The following is an 18757-nucleotide window of genomic DNA, read 5'->3' as shown; positions in this document are numbered from 1 at the left end:
TCTGGTGACTTTTCCAGAGCTACTGGTGACGACAGATAAACTCTGCCCTTGTTAATGCCTTCCAAAACCCTGGATGAATATGTCCTGTTAAAGAAAAAAAAACAGGCAATTTTATGTTTGCACACTCTTATCTAAAGTTTCAGAAAAGTAAGATCTTGCTGTATGAATATGATGCCAGTGACATCAGGAGCATGACAAGACATTGATAACAATTGGAATCGTTAATTTAGTTAGTTACTTACAGATGATTGATTGTGTGATGTCAGTGCCACGGAGTTCAGCATTTTCATTATGTGTAATGGTAGTCATTCTCATATTTTTAATTTTTTCATTCAGAAGCCATAATCAAATACTCGAGAGCCAACAGAAATGGCAGCTACACTGTTCCCTTTCAGATCAGATGAATATCCACAGTCCAAAAGACTAAGTAAGTTGAAAGTGTTGTAAAACCTTAACAGGTTCTGAGCAGAGAGAAACAGATTTAACTTATTGAGTCGAATATGAGTTTTTCCCAATAGGGTAATATCAGGCTTAATATTCTAACTCTGTTTCTCTCTCCAGATACTGGCTCATCTGCAGTGTTTTGCCACTGTTTTCTGTTTATATTACAGATTTGCATTTTCCCCAGTATTCCCTAGCGCAGTGATTCATTGGGGGGAGCAGGGTGGGAGTTGCATGGTGTATCATTGGTTAGCACGACTGTCTCACAGTAGCAGTGGCCTGTTTTGCTTCCATACTCAAGACTATTTGTATTGAGTTTTCTCATTCTCCCCTGTCTGCAAGTGTTTCCACCAGGTGCGCCAGATTCCTCCCACAGTCTAAAGACTTTCAGTGGATTGACCATGCTAAATTGCCCATCGAACACAATTTTGAATAAATGCAAACACACAGGTACCACAGACCTGTGGGGAAGAGAATTCTAACTCAAACGGTCCTGAGAGAATTTGTCTTTATCCCTGTTCCTACCGAGGTTAGAGAGTCATTGTATCTTTTTCTAGCCCCACTCTTCCATAGGTCATGACAAATTATCAGTGTAACCAAGTGTGTGATATGGCAAATGATATCAGTCTCAGACTGTGTTAGGTACAGTGTTAGGAACATGTCAGACATGTTTCTTAAATTTGTAAAAATAATTAATCTAAAACAAAAGCAAAGTTACTCAAAAAACGATGGAGAGATAAATGGCATATAGTTTGGACATTGACGATATGTGTATCATTCTTTATTTTCCTGTAAATCTGAAACACACACACATACGTCAGAAAGTAAACAGAAGAAAAAATACAAACTCTGCAGAATATTAGTTTGGAAGACTTTTGTCCAGATAATAGTTAATTTCATGGCAAAAGGAAAATTGAAGTGGTCTTAATTGTTATTCTGCCTCACAGATGCTGATGGCAATAGGGTTTCTTCATGGAATATTTGGACTTGGCTGAATTCCCTTCTCTGCTGGCAGTGGGGAGATTCCAATAAATCCTTAAAAGGAACCCTCCATCAGTGGGAATGATACCTGATAGATTTTCTGCTCTCTGTTAAAAAGGCAGACGGCGTGTTAGGTTTATTTGTCGAGCGATTAAGTTTGGGAGCCGCAATGTCATGTTGCAACTATACAAAACGCTGGTGCAACCACATTTGGAATACTGTGTACAGTTCTGGTCCCCATATTACAGGAAGGATGTGGAATCATTGGAAAAGGTGCAGAGGAGATTTATCAGGATGTTGCCTGGTCTGGAGGGAAGGTCTTATGTGGATAGGCTGAGAGGGGGTTTGATAGAGGTATACAATATGATCAGAGGATTAGATAGAGTAGACAGTGAAAGTCTTTTTCCTAGGATGAAGATGTCAGCTTGTACGAGGGGGCATAATTACACTTTTAGGGGTGATAGATTGAAGACAGATGTCAGATGCAGGTTCTTTACGCAGAGAGTGGTAAGGGCATGGAATGCCCTACCTGCTAATGTAGTCAGCTCAGCCACATTAGGGAAATTTAAATCCTTAGATAAGCACATGGGTGATTTTGGGATAGTGTAGGGGGACGAGCTGACAATAGTTCACAAGTCGGAACAACATTGAGGGCCGAAGGGCCTGTTATGCGCTTTATTGTTCCATGTTCTATGTTCTATATGTTATTGTCGAGATGAACAAGTAAAGTGATGGATCAATGGCTGTGGCTGTTCAGACAAGTTACATTTTCTTCCTCTCTGAGCTGAAACATATAATAATGTTACCTGAACACCAAATTGAACCATGTAATGACTGGAGAAACATTCCGCTGATTGCATACTCCATCCCTGTTACCTGCTCCATTTAGGAATGATTTGTAATTTATCATTTGAAAGCATTTTATATGTGGTTTCATAATTATTGTACAATGAATGCATGTCTTCAAAGTACTGTGCTAAAATGAATATATTGTTTTATTAAATTAAATCCTTAGTTTTATTCTCTCATTCTTTAGCTACGCCCAGTACACTCTCCTCAGGGCCTTTTATGGTTCAATGTGAACATCTCGTATTCTCAGGCCTGAAGTGCCCTGACCTTGTAAAGGCCTTGAGGGGCATGAATATGATTATTTTCCAAGGTCGGAGGAGTCCAAACCAGCGGGCATAGATTTAAGGTGAGGGGGCAAGATTAAAAAGATACCTGAAGGGGTAACTTTTTTACACAGAGGGTAGTGTGTGTACGGAATAAGATGGCAATGCAAGTGATGGAGGTTGGCACAATTACAGCATTTAAGAGGCAATGGATGGGTATGTGAATAAGAACCATTTAGAGGATTATGGGTCTAATGCTGGCAAAGAGTACTACATCAGATTGGAATATCTGGTTGGTGCAGATAAGCTGGACTGAAGGGTCTGTTTCCGTGCTGTATGACACTATGATTCCATCAGGCCTTCATTCTAGCAAAGAGTAAAGTGAAACATCAGTGAAAAGCTTCTAAAACCATTACGTATTTTTCTTTCAGTTTAGGAGTTCATTACTAGACACAATACATTAGATGTAGTCTCAGCATTGTCATGTTCAAATGCAGTAATACATCCTAATGATTATACCCAATAGACTTTACGTAAAACAGCAAGATTCGATACCCTTTTCCAATTATTGGCTGAATCTGATGACTAGGTTTATGTGGCTCATGTACTGGAATGCACTAATCCTTCTGTACCAATGAGTTCTGCAATTTTCTCCCCATTTAAGTATGTTACTGTTATTTTCTCTGTTCAACACAACACTGACTTCAATTAACCTACATTATACTGTTTTCTGCCAAGGTTTTGATCACTAACCTCCCCTGTCTGTATCCCATTGCAGAGTCTCCATGTCCAGTTAAATGAATCTCTTGGTGAATGGGCTAACTGAGGTCCAAGCCAATCAGTCCTCTCATCCATGTCATTGGGCATAGATTCTAAATACTTGATAATCTCACACTGATCCCAAGGAACTCTACACAGTTACAACTTTACAACCTGACCATCCCGAATGGTTATTCCCTGATAGTTAACTGGGTTTCCCCTGTTGTTGGGTAGCAGGCTAGAAAGGTTGGATGGCCTCATCCTACACTGTGTAATGTACTTAGTGAGCTGAATGACTTCAATCTATTCATGTGCAAATCCTTAGAGGGCAGAATGGTCTCCTCCTGTCTCATTATAACGATGCTGACTGGCTGAATGGGATCTTTCTTTACCTCTGTAACATTACAGAGTGCTTGAGAGAACAACACATGGTTAGGAGCAGCAGCTGGCCATTCAGCCCCTTGAGCCTGCTGCACCATTCAGAATGTGTATTGTTGATGTGATTGTAACTAAACATCACTTTCATGTCTGTTCCGAATAAACATGGAGTCTCCAGTTCATCAGAGTTCTATGGAGCGTTTTCTGTAACCCAGTCTTCACTGCTCCCTAGGGATGAGAACACCACAGATTACACAATCCTAAAGAGAAGGGAGCAACCCTATCTAAGTCTGAAATGGAAAGGTCCTTATTCTCAAAATGTGTCCCCCTCAAACCAATCACCACTCTTTTGATATTTAAGGAGTCGACAATTAGAAACAGATATCGACCACTCAGCCCCTCAAACCTGTCCGCATTCCCATTAACTCTCCTAAACCAAATACTTATCAAATTCAGTTTCCACTGACCTCACGGAAAGTCAATTCCAGGAAAGATCATATAAGCAATGAACACTGGAACAGAATAAGGCCATTCAGCCCATCGTTTCTGCCATGATATTTGACCATGGCTAAAATATTTCTGAACCCCATTCTCCTGCCTTCTCCGACGAACCAATGATAGCTTATTCATTTAAAAATGTATATGTCTCTGTGTTAAAGATCGTGTGTGCCTGTATATGGGGTTATGTTTGTGTGGAAATGTCCATATCTACCTGCGTATCTCTGCGAGCATGTGTTATGTGTGTTAGTGTCAGTATCTCAGTTTGTGTGTACCTTTGTCTGCATCTCTGTGCAAATTTGTTTTTGAAATAAATATATTGAACTTGGAATCAAAATCTTCCTCCTCCTCCTCTCTCTCCGTCTGTCCCTGTTGTTCATGGAGTTCATAGAATCGCTACAGTGTGGAAACAGGCCCTTCTACCCAACAGGTCCACACTGACCCTTCGAAGAGTAACCCAAAGAGACCTGTTCAAATGTTATGCTATGCTTACCCATGAATAATGCCCCTAACCTACACATCCCTCAGCACTATTGACAATTTAGCATGTCAAATTCACCTAACATCCACGAAGTTGGACTGTGGGTGGAAGCAGAAGAATCCGGTGTAAACCCACGCAGACACAGTGAGAATGTGAAACTCCACACAGACAGTCGCCTGAGGGTGGACACGAGCCCGGGTGCCTGGTGCTGCGAGGCAGCAGTGCTCGCCTCGGAGTTTTGAGATTAAATTCATACAATACCTCCCTCTGCTGGACTACCCCCACCACTGCATCAGTGGCACAGTTTTTAACTCTGAGAAGATAATAAATCCTTTGTTGTGAATCTGTCAAATTGCATGACCGTTTGATTTTTCAAATAACATCTTTGGAATCACAGAGCAGTTTTGTCTGATACTAAGCGATGTTGTTCCTGCATCATTACCACCACTACTGGGCCTTTTTCAGGACTTCTCAATACTTTCTCACGTACCTTTTAAGCATTGCAAGTCACAGAACGAGAAATAAATTAATCTAATCTCCTGATAAAATGGTTCACTCAGAGGTGAGCATTTTCATTCTGAAAGGCCGAAGTATATTTACAACCCTCCACCTACCAGCATTGTGTGTGTGTGTGTGTGTGTGTGTGTTGATGGTGCTGTAAGTTTGGATGGTGCTGTGAGCTGCTGCCCTATCTCCCTCCCAGATTGAATACGCGAAGTTTATCACCCTCTGTCATTGACACTGCAGTAGGTTGGGGAGGCCAGCTGAGGGAGAGATTGTGTCCTTTTAAACACCACAGAGACTGTCAGACCTGCACTCACGTATAGATACTCACAGAGGGAAATACAGACACACAGGTACGGAGTGTTGGGGGAAATAGATGGATATCGGACACTCCACCACCCGGCTTGGCCCTTTCTGTCCTATTCCAAGCTGTTTATCCTGGAATAGGAGACGGGGAAGGATGGAGTGAGGGTGGGATTGGGTGACCGTGCTGAAAGCGATGGAGTAGGTGTGGGGTGTGAGGTGTGCAGGTGGGAGATGGTGGTGTGTCCAGAGGGAGTCAGTCAACAGTGTTTTATCCATGCAGTGCTATTAGTGAGGGAGATATAGTAGAGGGGAAAGAGAGAGGGATGGTGCTACATGCAGCAGTGAGAGTGTGGAGCATGAACCCTGATCGGGGTTTGGTGCTATAACAGATATACAGTGAGTGTGAGGCAGTATAAGGTGAGCTTTATCCTGACAGAGAGGGGAAGGTTATTGATGCTTGTCCTGTATTACTGGACATTCCTTCAGACCACTGCACTGAGCTCAGACCATGCTCGGTGGGTCTGGTGGTGTGGCCCGCACTGGGAAGGGAATGGTCCTTGTCTGTACTAGCCCATCCACCAGGACCTCTGTGCCCCTGTCGACAAACCGTGGTGTAATTGCCACTTATCTGCCATGCTCAGGTAACCTGTGCAGGGCAGCTCCAAACAGAGAATGCTCAATCGTGTGTCCATTGGCCTTTTAAAGATGGCACCAGTGCCAGGGATCACAGAACATCCAGGGATATACGGACGATGCTGAGTACCTACAGCCATGATAGGTGGGAGAATCAGGCTGGCATTGAATGAGAGGGATGCCATGGGGTGAGATGGGTAGATGATTAGTTGAGTTAGATAAGATAGCACCAGGAAACTAGCTCAGCCTCGTGCAGAACATTCCTCTGTCACACTCAATGAAAATGTCACTGAGACAAATTATTATTAGATTCAACCCAATGAGTCGAAGACTCTGCTGACCCCAATCCCAGTTACAAAGCTGCAGCAGCTTGACCAATGCTCTCCATCACAGAGAAGGAGCTAAACGTCACCTTACCCTTGGGACATAAGGCAGTGGGGAGTGGGTGGTTGAGGTATAAGTGGCAGAGCACTTTATGGCAAGTCATCATAATTCTATTAGTTTTAAAATAGAGATGGAAAAGGATGAACCACGTCTAAAACTTAAAGTTCTAAATTGTTGAAAACCAATTTTGATGATTTAACCAATAATTTTCCGAATTCGATTGGGACAGATATTCTCAGAAAATGGGTCAGTTGGGAAGGAGGAAAGCTTCAGAAATGAGATGTCAGGAATACAGAGACATTATGGCACTATTAGGGTGGTGCGTGTAAGGAATGGTGGAGCATTGTAAAAATTGAGGCTCTGGTCACGAATAAACGGGAAGCGTATGTCAGGTATAGATAGCAGGAATTGAGGAGTTTTTCTTAATTCATTCACAGGATGAAGGTGTCCCAGGCTAGACAAGCATCTATTACCCATCCCTAATTGCCCAGAGGGCAGTTAGCAGTCAACCACATTGCTGTGAGTCTGGAGTCACTTGTAGGCCAGACCAGGTAAGAATGGCAGTTTGTTTCCTTAAAAGGTGTCAGTGAACCAGATGGACTTTTCCGACAATCGGAATGGTCATTATTAGCCTCTTAATTCTTGATTTAAAGTGAATCACTAGAAGAGTCTGAAGGCAACAAGAGTATAGTTAATAGGGAAATTCGGAGCATAAAAAGGGGACATGTGATAGCTTTGGCAAACAGAGCTAAGGAGAATTCAAAGGAATTCTACAAATACGTCAAGGACAAAGGAGTAACTGTGGAGAGAATAGGACATCCTTAAAGATCAGCAAGGCTGCCCATGTGCAGAGCCACAGGAAATGGGGGAGGTACTGAACGAATATTTTGTATCAGTATTTACTGTGCAGGAGGATATGGAAGTTAGAGAACTTGGGAAAATAGTAGTGACATCTTGGAAAGTGTCTGTATTACAGAGGAGTTGCTGGAGGTCTTAAAACATGCAAAAGAAGGAAAATGTCCTGGCTTTTATTGATGTACGCTAGAACTCTGAGAAGCTAGGGAAGTGATTGCTGGGCCCCTTGCTATTATTAATAGCCACAGGTATAGTGCCGGAAGACTGAAGGTTGGCTAACGTGGTGCCATTACTTAAAATATTTAAGAAGATTAGATTAGATTAGATTACTTACAGTGTGGAAACAGGCCCTTCAGCCCAACAAGTCCACACCGACCCGCCGAAGCGCAACCCACCCATACCCCTATATTTACCCCTTACCTAACACTACGGACAATTTAGTATGGCCAATTCACCTGACCCGCACATCTTTGGACTGTAGGAGGAAACCGGAGCCCCCGGAGGAAACCCACGCAGACACAGGGAGAACGTGCAAACTCCACACAGTCAGTCGCCGGAGGTGGGAATTGAACCCGGGTCTCTGGCACGGTGAGGCAGCAGTGCTAACCACTGTGCCACCGTGCCGCCCACCAAAAGAAGGTTAATAAGCAAAAGATAGTGAGCCTGACATCAGTGGTGGGTAAGTTGTTGAAGAGGATTATGAGTCATTAGATTTTCACACATTTTGAAAGGTAATGATTGATTAAGAATAGTAAACATGGCTTTGTGCAAGCAATATTGTGTCTCACTGACTTGACTGGGATTTCTTTGAAGAAGTGACTAAAAAGATTAATTGAGATGTAGTGGTGTATATTGTCGATATGGACATCAGTAAGGCGTTGAATAACATTGTGCATGGTCATCTGTTTAACAAGGTTGGTTCATATGAAAATCATTTGGATACAAAATTAGCTCAAAGGTCAGAGACAGAGGATTGCCATATCTGTTTGTGTCTTAGGCTGGACAAGCACACACTCTCACTCTCCCCGTTACATACACTGATACACATTCTCCCTCTCTGCCACTCACACACACTCGCACTACCCCCTCTCACATTTCACACACGTACTCCACTCTGTCACACACACATGCACACACAGCCACTCTCTCTCCCTCCCACACTTACACCCACACTCCACCTCACTCTGTCTCACATACACACAATGTCTCTCTCTCTCCTCTTCACACAGACACGCCCCTCATACATATGCACACGCACACACACGAATGCACATATAAACCTGTGGGTTGAATTTGCATTTTCCCATTTGTATTTGCAGATGCATTTTATTTTTTTCCAAAACATACAATTTGTAGACATTCAGTCAATGTGTTATTTTACAAATCGTACTTTGTAAATGAAACCAGTCTAACTCCAGGTCAAGACACAGACAGAGTCCAAACAACGCCTCATGCTTAGAATACATTGTCTGACCGCACGTGTTACTTCAGTTATATCGATAATACCTGAAGGTATCTCCAGGAAGTGACTTGAAATAAATTCTGCAATTTGCATATTAACCAATCAAACTCGCACCTCCATTCCAACTGATTAAGTATTTAAGAGCCATCTTAGGTGTGTATAATTCATGAGTTGTACAGCCCTTTGATCTTTTCCTTATAACTTCTGTGTTATGTCTTCCTCTCCCTCTTACACCTGATGAAATAGCAGCGCAAGGAAGCCTTGTGGTTACAAATAAACCCATTGGACTCTAACCTGGTGTCGCTTGATTTTTGACCTTGTCCAATCCAGTCCAAAAGCAGTGGCTCCATATCATGGCTTTTACTCGTTAGCTAATCCTCTCTCCTAGCAAGTAAATTGTTTCTAATCCCATGTGTTCTTGTCTTGTATATTAACCTTTTTCAAGACACGTTAGTCACTGATGGCTGGAAGTCCAGATACAGTACATCTATAGGACCCCCATTATCCACTTTGCTTGTTACGCTTTTTTAAAAAAAGTTACTCAAATCATTAAAACATGATTTATCCTTCATAAAACTATGTTGAATATGCTGGATTGTGGCTTGACTTTTGAAATCTCCTGTTGTTAATTCCTTCATAACGCATCCTAACAATTTGTCTTCAATCCCAATAATTTTCTCAACACTTTTCATTTCCGAGTGAAGCTGATTATTTGAAGTCCTTCCCTTTCTATAACGGTTATGTTCCCTTTCATAATTCCTGTGTAACAGGCACAAGGCTGTAAAAGATCTGCTCCAATTGCTGTGTAAGAGGCATGAGTGGCTGATTGGACTCACTCTGTTCCTGCTTTACACACTCGCTGGGCTGAATGTCCTCCTGGTGTTCATACATTATCGTCTCAATGGACTTGCATGTCCTGCTCCTGTTCCTGACCAAGCCGTTCAATATCTCAATGTCCTCCTCCTGTCGCTCAATGAGAGTTTTGGGGACCTATGGAATCTCCCTTCTCAAATGTCACTTTTCAAGGGCTGAACTATGGAGGCAAGTTTTGTTGCCCACGCTGGGTAGCTCAATGGTTAGCACTGCTGCCTCACTGTACCAGTGATCCTAATTCAATTTCAGTCTCCAGGTTCCTCCCACAGTCCCAAGATGTGCAGGAGAGGTGGATTGGACAAGCTAAATTACCCATAATGTCCGGGATGTGGAGGCTAGGCGAATCGGTCGTGGAAAACGGCAGGTTATAAAGACCAAGTGGGGTCGGTGGTGGGGATTGGATGAGTTAGTCTTCGGAGAATCAGTGTGTTGTCGATGGGTCAAACGTCCTGCTTCCACACTGGAGAGATTCGATGATGAACACCTTTGTTGCAGAATTCCGTTGAGGGAACAATCTTTGAGTTCATTACAACTTCCTTTCCACAGTGAGGAGATTAAAGCTGTGTGCACTACTTCGGATGTGATCTCACTAAGATCCTGAACAGCTGCAGCAGCATTTTACCAGCCTCCTGTAAGGTTCCCATCCAGGTTACAGCAGTCCCAGCTCTCTGGGGAATACGCAACATTGCTGAAAGATCATTGTCCTTCTCTACTACACCAGCATAACGGGGGATCTGGAGAAAATCTCACAATGCCGCTTGAGAAGAACGGGTAAGATGTGATGAGATAATATCCATGTTGAGATATGCCTCGCCAAACATCTCGTCTGAATCTGCCATTAACCTCGCAAGAGCCCACGTCACTCAGATTCCACAGAATCTGGTAAAGTGGATCTTAGAAACAGCAAGGAGAAACAAACATTCATGAGAGTTATGTATCAAATTGAAAGCTGCAATACAATTGTTGGTTATGTTTTAAAACAGGAAATAAGACATACAGGGTTTGTGGGTACTGCAGTAACAATGGGCAGCTTCAAGTTAAATCTAACCAGTGAATGTTAATGTTGGGAAAATGGATTTCATGAGCGTGTATGAGACGGGTGGCTTTAGTAGTATGCTGAGCACCGAGCTGTTGATCAGGCAATTTTGGAATTGGTGTTGTGTGATCAGAAGAGCAAATCGAATGCTTTGCTCTTGAGGATCATTGGGGAATAGTGATTTTAATATATTGAATTTTACATGACGTCTGAATACAAGCAGTTTTTTAAAATATTACGGGTATATACCTAAGTTGTGCAAGACATTAAGTTACGAGAGTAAAGTTGGCTTTAGAGAATTTGGAAAATACATTAAACTGACTTAATGAAAGACAGGCAATATATGTTATTTACTGTAAGGTCTGCTATATACATATATCCCTCCAAGGCCTAAATCGCAAAAGTCAAAGGTGACTCAACGATGGTGTACAAAACAAGTTAAAAATTACATTAGATCGAAGAAAGTGCTTTAGAAAAGGGTCATATATTGTGCATTCATTGAAATTTTGGACGCAACAAAAAAGGACTGATAAACTGATAAGTAAAGTATAAAGAGAACAGGAATACAAACTAACCAGAAGCAAAAAAAAAACTGATGAAAAACTGCCATGAATATTTGAAAGGAAAATAAAAGCAAGGTCAAATATGGAAGAGTGAATGTGTGGACAGGATAATTTATTGTGGAGAACAGAAACAATGACAGGGGAAAACTAACCAGTTACTTTATGTCTGTCTTCACGGAGGAAGGGCCAGAAAATCTCCCAGAAATACCAAGTGACCATGGGACTTGTGTAACTGAAGACTAAAATCATTTTTATCAGTGACCAGGTAGCATTTGAAAATATAATTGTATTGACAAGTCTGACAGACCAAAAGTACTTCATATCAGAGTTTCAGAGATAGCTGAAATGGACATAATAATTGCATTGGGAATCACTGTATTTTTCCGTATTCAGGTGGAAAGTTATAAATGCATTCCAAGGATTTACAAAGGGAAGAAGATGGAGAATGGTGAACTACAGACAAGTTAATTTATTGCTCACAGTGGGGAATCTGTTTGAATTTATTGTAAAGAATGTGATATTGGACACTTGGAAAGTTATAGCAAACGTCTAGAGAATTATGCTAGATTTCTGAAAGGGAAGGTATCATTTACAAAAATTTTGCTTGTCGATATAAACAATGGAGAACCAGTGGATATGGTATAGCTGGATATCAGAAGGATTTTTAAAGAATTCATACGGTAAGTTAGACCTAAAACAATAAAGCAAATTGTATTGGTAAGAACATATGCAAATTGAGGAAGGTAAAGTTAAGTTTCCCTTTGTTTGAAGGGAATCAGATTATAGGCAATGAAGAGCTCTGTGCTCTCTCTCTTTCCACGGATGATGTCTAATTCGCTGTGATTTCTAGCATTGGTTCAGTACAGATCCCAGCTTCTGTAGTAATTCGCTCCGAGTAGAAGTGAAGTTCTGCACCAGTGACACATCGTGTTGGTGAGACTGTACCTGGAGTATTGTGTACAGTTTTGATTTTCTGATCTAAGTAAAACATACTGATCACATATACTGAATGTACATTCTCTAGATTAACCCCTTGGATGGCAAGATTGTCCGATGATGGAACTCCGCCTGTATTCTGTAGGTTTGCAGAGACTGAGAGGTGATCGAAATGAAGCTTTACAAAATTCACTCAGAGAGGAATGAAGAACATAGGGGCATTGAAAAGTGCGAGCAGGATTAGTGAGCACCCTAAGATATTCCACAAGGACTTCAAGTAGGACAGAATAACCAGGGAATAATTAGAGCCCATTAGAAACCAAGAGGATAATCAGTGTATGAAACTGGAGAACATTGATAGATTGTGACGTAAGAGATTCACATCTGTTTTATGCAGGAGAAGGAGGAGGCATGGTTCAAGAAGATCGACTGGGAAACTCGTGAGCAGATTGATATGAAATGCGAGCAAGGATAGCTAGTTTTGGCTGGTATTCAATTGGACAAGTCCACAGGTCTGGCTGTGTTGTATCACAAACTGCTGTCGGAGCAAGGCCCTGACCCGAATGTTTAAGTAAATTCTGGTCACAGGGCAGGGGGGCCAGAGGAACGCAGAACATCTTTTACAGGAACGGTTGGTGCAGGTCGACAAGGGAACTATAGATCAGTGAGTATCAGAACAGTGCCAGTGAAACTATTGGGGAAAATAGGGTGGGAGAAAATGGATCTTCATTTCGAGAGGGATAGTCTTCAGAGGGGAGTCATGCCGAACGAATTTTATTGATCTTTTTTCAAGAAGGTTGATAATATGATTTTTTTTTTCAGCAAGGCCTTTGACAAAGCCCTACATGGGAGACTGATAAAGAGAGTAAAATCTCATGGTATCAAGGGTAATTGGTAAGTGACATTCACAATGTCTTTATGGCAGGACAAAGAGAGTGATTCTGGAAACTGTATAAATCGACATCAGTGTCCAGTGGTGTTGTATACGGGTCAATGGTGTTACCCTTATTATTTGTGATACTTATAAATAATGTAGAAATAAAACTGGAGGACTTGGGCAAGTGTGGTACCTGAGTTTGCATTTATCACAAAGATTGCACGGGTGGTTGGCAGTGAGGGCTAGGTCTTATGTTACAGAAAAATACAGATGGAATGGCCAGATAAGCAGATCAATGGCAGATGGAATGTTACCCATATAAATATGAGGTGGTGCAATTTGTAAGAATAGAACCATACAGGGGAGTACTCATTGAACGGCAGCACACTAGGCAGCTCAGAGCGTGCTTCTCCACACATCCCTGATTGGGACTGTACAGGGTAATAGTGGAGTTAACAAGGCGTTTGGAATAGTAAATGTAACCTTTACACATCGAGACATAGATTACAAGACTAATACAGGACTTTGGTTAAGCCAAGATGTAATACTGTGTGGTGTTCGGGGAGCCACATTACAGGAAGGATGTGATTGTACTGGACGGGGTGCAGAGGAGATTCACCAGGATGTTCCCTGGGATGGAGCATATCAGCTATGGAGAGAGGCTGGGTAAGCTCGGATTGTTTACATTGGAGCAGAGAATCCTGAGCGGAATGTGATTCAGAAGGATACGATTATGAGGAGCATGGACCAGGTGGATATTCAGCAGCTGTTCCTTTTTGTCAGTGGGCTAAGAACAAGGGAGCACACTTTTAAAGCGAAGGATTTGAGATGTCGAGATAATTTGCTGATTGCTTTTCACCCAGAACGCGTTGGGGTCTGGAATGTACTTCCTGAGAGGGGAGTTATCGTGGTAACTTCATGACTGCTAAATACCTACTTAGGCGAGCTCTTAAAGTGTCATAACATTCCCGGCTATGGGCCTGGAGTAGGAGAGTGGGACTAATGTAGATTGTGCTGTATTTCTGACGGTGCAGAGACTATGCTCCTGTGATTATATGGTGTGGACATGAATTGCTGGGTTTCTGAAGACAACATTAATAAGAGTTATAAGGTGAACTGTCAATGGAAAAGATAAGAGAAAACAAGTGCAGCTTCGTTACACTCTCAATCCAGAGAATAGAAAATGAGAACAGGGAAATGGCAGAACTATTAAGCAACTACTTCAGTTCTGTCTTCACAGAAGGAAACAAACGAAACAAATTAAATCTTCCCAGCAAGACTGGAAAGACTAACTCTCGTCAGAAAAAAAGAATGAAATTAGTAAAAAAAAATGTTTTGGGAGAAATTATTGGATTGAAAGTATGGTTGAATTTAGAATACAGATAGAAGGTGAGAAGGTAAAATCCTATATCAAGGTCCTGTGTTTAACCAAAGCAGATGGCAATAGGATGAGAGAGGAGTTGGGTAAAGATGGCTGGAAGTGAAGACTTTATGGTGGAACCGTTAATGAACAGTGGAAGGCTTTCAAAGCAATCTTTCAACGTTCTTAGCAACAGCATATAATAGTGAAATGGAAGGACTGTAGGAAAAGGGTAATCTGCCAAAGAATGTCTCAGGAAATAAGGAAATAACAAATTAAAATAAATGGCATAAATAATGGCAAAGACAAGCGGGAAAGTAGAAGATTGGGAAAACTTTAAATGTCAAAATAAGCAACAAAAAGGTATCAAGACCCATCAGATAGGTTATGAGAGTAAACTACCTCAGAATATAAAGACAGATAGCAAAATATTCTATAAATATACAAAACGAAATGAATGGCTTAGGTAAGAAATGGTCGTTTAGAGAAGGGGTATCCAGTAAAGGGATATGAGGAAATGGATGAGGAGTTGAAGAGTAATTTAGTCCGTCCACACAATGAAGGACATTAATAACATATCAGCAATTGTGAGGGGAAGGTAAGTGAGTACCTGGATACAACCATTCCTAAGACAGAGATAGTGTTGGGCAAGCTAATGGAGCCAAAGGTAGATAAGTCTCCTGGCCCTGATAGAATGTATCCCAAGGTAATAACAGAGGTGATGAGAGAAATAGCAACTGCACTTGTGGACATTTTTCTGAATTCACTGGACTCTGATGCAATTCCAGCAAATTGGAAACAGGAGTTCACACATCACTGTTTAAAAAGGGAGGTAGACAAAAAGTGGGGAATTATAGACCGGTTAGCATAACAGCTGTAGGGGAAAATATTTCAAGCTGTAATCAAGGAATAAATGGCAATGCATCTTGATAGAAATTGTCCCGTTGGGCAGACACAGTGATGGTTCATGAAAGGCAGGCCACATGTAACTAACCTACTGGAATTCTATGAAGATATTACAACTGCAGGGACCCAGTAGGTGTGGTGTACTGAGATTTCCAAAAGACAATCGATACAGTCTGCTGCATAAGGTGTGGCATTACGAGTAATGTATTAGCATGGATAGAGGCTTGGTTAACTAACATGAAGCAACGAGTGGGAATACATGATTGTTTTTCTGGTTGCTGATCAGTGACTAGTGGAGTGCCTAAGGGATCGGTGCTGGGACCGCAATTATTCACAGCTTGCAAAAGTGATTTGGAGTAGGGGGCCACGTGTAATGTCTCAAAGATTATAGATGATACTAAAATGAGTGGCAGAGTAAAGTGTGTAGAGGACTGTTAAACTTTACAAAGGGACATAAATAGTTGAAGTTAGTGGGCCAAGGTCTGGCAGATGGAGTTCAGTTATAATAAATGTGAAATCGTCCATTTTGGTAGGAAAAATAGTAAAGAGGACTCTTACTTGAATTGTTTAACAAAAAAGCAGCATGCTCTTGTGCAGAGGGACTTGGGTGTCCTTGTGCATGAATCACAGAAGTTGGTCTGCTGGGGCAACAGGAAATTAACGAGGCAAACTGAGTTTTGTCCTTCATTGCGAAAGGGATTGAGTGTAAAAGCAAGGAGATTATGTTGCAGCTGTACAGGGTGCTGGGAGACCACACCTGTAGTACGTGTAGTTTTGGTCTCCCTACTTGAGAAAGGAAAAACTGGCACTACAATGGATGCAGAGGAGGCTCGCTAGGTTGGTTCCAGAGGTGAGGGGGGTGGTTATGAGGAGAGACTGAATAGATTGAAATTATACATTGATTGGAATTTGAAAGAATGAGGGAGGAAAGAATAGAAACATATATATTTGCGAAGAGAGTAGATAAGATAGAAATATAAAGGAAGTTTCCAGAAGCACGTGTAACTAGGACAACAGGGCAACGCCTCAACATTAGATGGAGAAGATTTAGGACTGACTTGAGAAGGACCTTCTTGACCAAGAAGATTGTGAATCTGTGGAATTCTTCTCCCAGTGAAATAGTTGAGGATTTGTCAATGAATATATTTGACCTCAGATAATTTTTTGAGCAGTAAAGGAATTAAGGATTATGATTGTGCGGATAAGTGGAGCTGAGGCCATGAAATGATCAGCTATTATCTTATTGAATGGTGGCACAGGCTTGAAGGGCCAGATGGCCTACTCCTGCTTCTAGTTTGTGCGTTCTTATGTAATGGGTAAACATGAAATAGGAATCATATTTGAGAAATTGACTGGTCAATACATACAGAGGAAAAAATAGATGCAATGCATTTAGATTTCCTGAAAGATGTTGATAAAAAAACTATGGCCTAGTGAGCAAACTCAAATGTTACAGGATTGGGACTAAAATATGAACATCGTTTTAGATGAGGAGAATTGACACGAAGCAGTGAACAGTTTAGAAGTGGAAGAATCATGTCAAGCATTTAGTTGAGGGAATCAAATGCAATATTTCTCAGTCTGCTGACAGCATTAAACGATGTTGGATTGTTAGTGGGTGAGGAGGCTATAAAAAAGTTCCAACGTGACTGAGACAAGTGGAGTGAATGGGCAAATACGTGGCAGATGAAGATGTGACGGTGTGTCCTTTGATTGGGAACGATAGAACAGCAACCTATCATTTGAAAAGTGATTGGATGAAACATGTTGGTCTTTAAAGGGATTCATGTTCTTTTTATTTTCCTGCTTTGACCTCCGAGGTCAGTGAAGGGCAGTGAGTTCTGAAGGCAGAAGTCAATACTGGGAATGGCATTGGCACGCTGACCATTGTACACAGATCCAAGTGGGGAACTGTAACATTGAAAAGGATCTGGATCTCCTTGCACACCAGTCACTGAAAGCAATATTGCAGGAGCCGAAAGCAGGCAGGAAGATATATGGTGCGTTGACCTTCACTTCTAGGGTCTTGACTTACAGGAGTAAGGGTGTCTTACTGCAGCTGTACAGGGCCTTGGTGAGAGCCCATCTTGAACATTGTGCAGTATTGTGTGTAGTTTTACTCTCCTAACCTAATAAAGGACAAACCTGACATTGAGGGAGAGCAGTGAACAATGTCCCGACTGATCTCTGGGATGACAGGCTTGTTGCGAGAGCAGCGTTTGGGGCGACTGGGACTGTATTCCATGGGATTTAGGAAAATGAATGGAGGTCTCAGTGAAACATATAAAACTCTGACAGGGTGAAACTGATTGGAAGCAGGGTTGATAATTCCCCTGGCTTGGATATCTAAAACAAGACGTCACAGTATTAGGCGAGGCAGGCCACTCTGCATTGAGATGAGAATAAATGTCTGCAATCAGTGACTGGTGACTCTGGGGATTTCTCTCCCACATAAGCTGTGGAACACAAGGCACTGAATATAAATAAGGATTTCTCGACACTAAACCGATCGGGAGGCATCTGGAGTACAGCTGTCATAAGTTCTCAGATGTTAGGGAGGAGACCTCTGCAGGGTCAACAAGACTGTGTTTCCCATTCCCTTTTCTGATACCGAGGCTGGTGCTGGGTGTTCTGTCAGTTTTATCCTTCCAAACCTCGGAGCAGTTTGATACAATTTAGTGTCTTGCTTTAACGTTTTAGAGACTATTAAAAAGTCTCTAAAACGTTAAACGTGTGTGTGTCGAGAGTCACGTTTGGGCCAGACCAGGAATGCATGGAATTCACCAGACCAGAATTCACTTCCTGAAAGTACATTGGTGAAGCAAATTGGAGTTTACAATTGACATTGATTTCAGCGTCATCGTTACTGACACCAGATTTTAGATCTCGATATTTTATTAATTGTTATTAACTTCCATCAGCTGCCAGAGCATTAGCCTGGTCTGGACTGGTAATCCAGTGACATTTCCACAACACAGTACCATCTCCACATGGGTAGCTATCTGGGACTACACTGAGCAGGATATTTCTGTGCTGTTTGACAGATCTGGCGAAAAGAACTTCTACTAGTTTAACTATCATGATGGGACTGAGGGGGTGGTAATGGGTCAGATTGTAATTATTCCCCTCTTAGCGAAATGGACATACCTGAGTAATTTTCTGCATTTCTATGGAGATGTCAGATTTGGAGCTGGAATGAAACAGCTTCCCCAGGGACACGGCTTGTTGTGCAGCACACGTCTTCAGTCCTCTTGCAGGAATGTTGTCAGGGCCCATTGCCTTTATCCTATCTACTTTGTTCACCTGTGTCTTCAAGTCACGTGCAACAAAATCAAATTGATTGAAGACGGGCACCTGTGATTCTGTGGACATCATGGCGAGGGTGAGGTTAATCATCCACTCAACACTTCTG

The 18757-nt window shown here is 41.8% G+C and overlaps 1 long non-coding RNA gene across 1 annotated transcript; it reads left to right on the top strand.

The window, feature by feature from the left end:
• Window positions 1-2251: 2251 nt before the first annotated feature.
• LOC148148405 (uncharacterized) lies at window positions 2252-13096 on the top strand. Its single transcript, XR_015759061.1, has 3 exons — window positions 2252-2617; window positions 6915-7028; window positions 13025-13096. It is a non-coding gene; the product is annotated as an uncharacterized LOC148148405 (long non-coding RNA).
• Window positions 13097-18757: the final 5661 nt, after the last annotated feature.

Source organism: Chiloscyllium plagiosum, unplaced genomic scaffold (assembly GCF_037043375.1).
Source record: "Chiloscyllium plagiosum isolate Xiang-an unplaced genomic scaffold, Cpla_swu_hap1 HiC_scaffold_13, whole genome shotgun sequence".
Taxonomy (NCBI): Eukaryota; Metazoa; Chordata; class Chondrichthyes; order Orectolobiformes; family Hemiscylliidae; genus Chiloscyllium; species Chiloscyllium plagiosum.
Note: the sequence above shows the minus strand (reverse complement) of the source record. Positions and strands in the feature narration are given on the sequence as shown.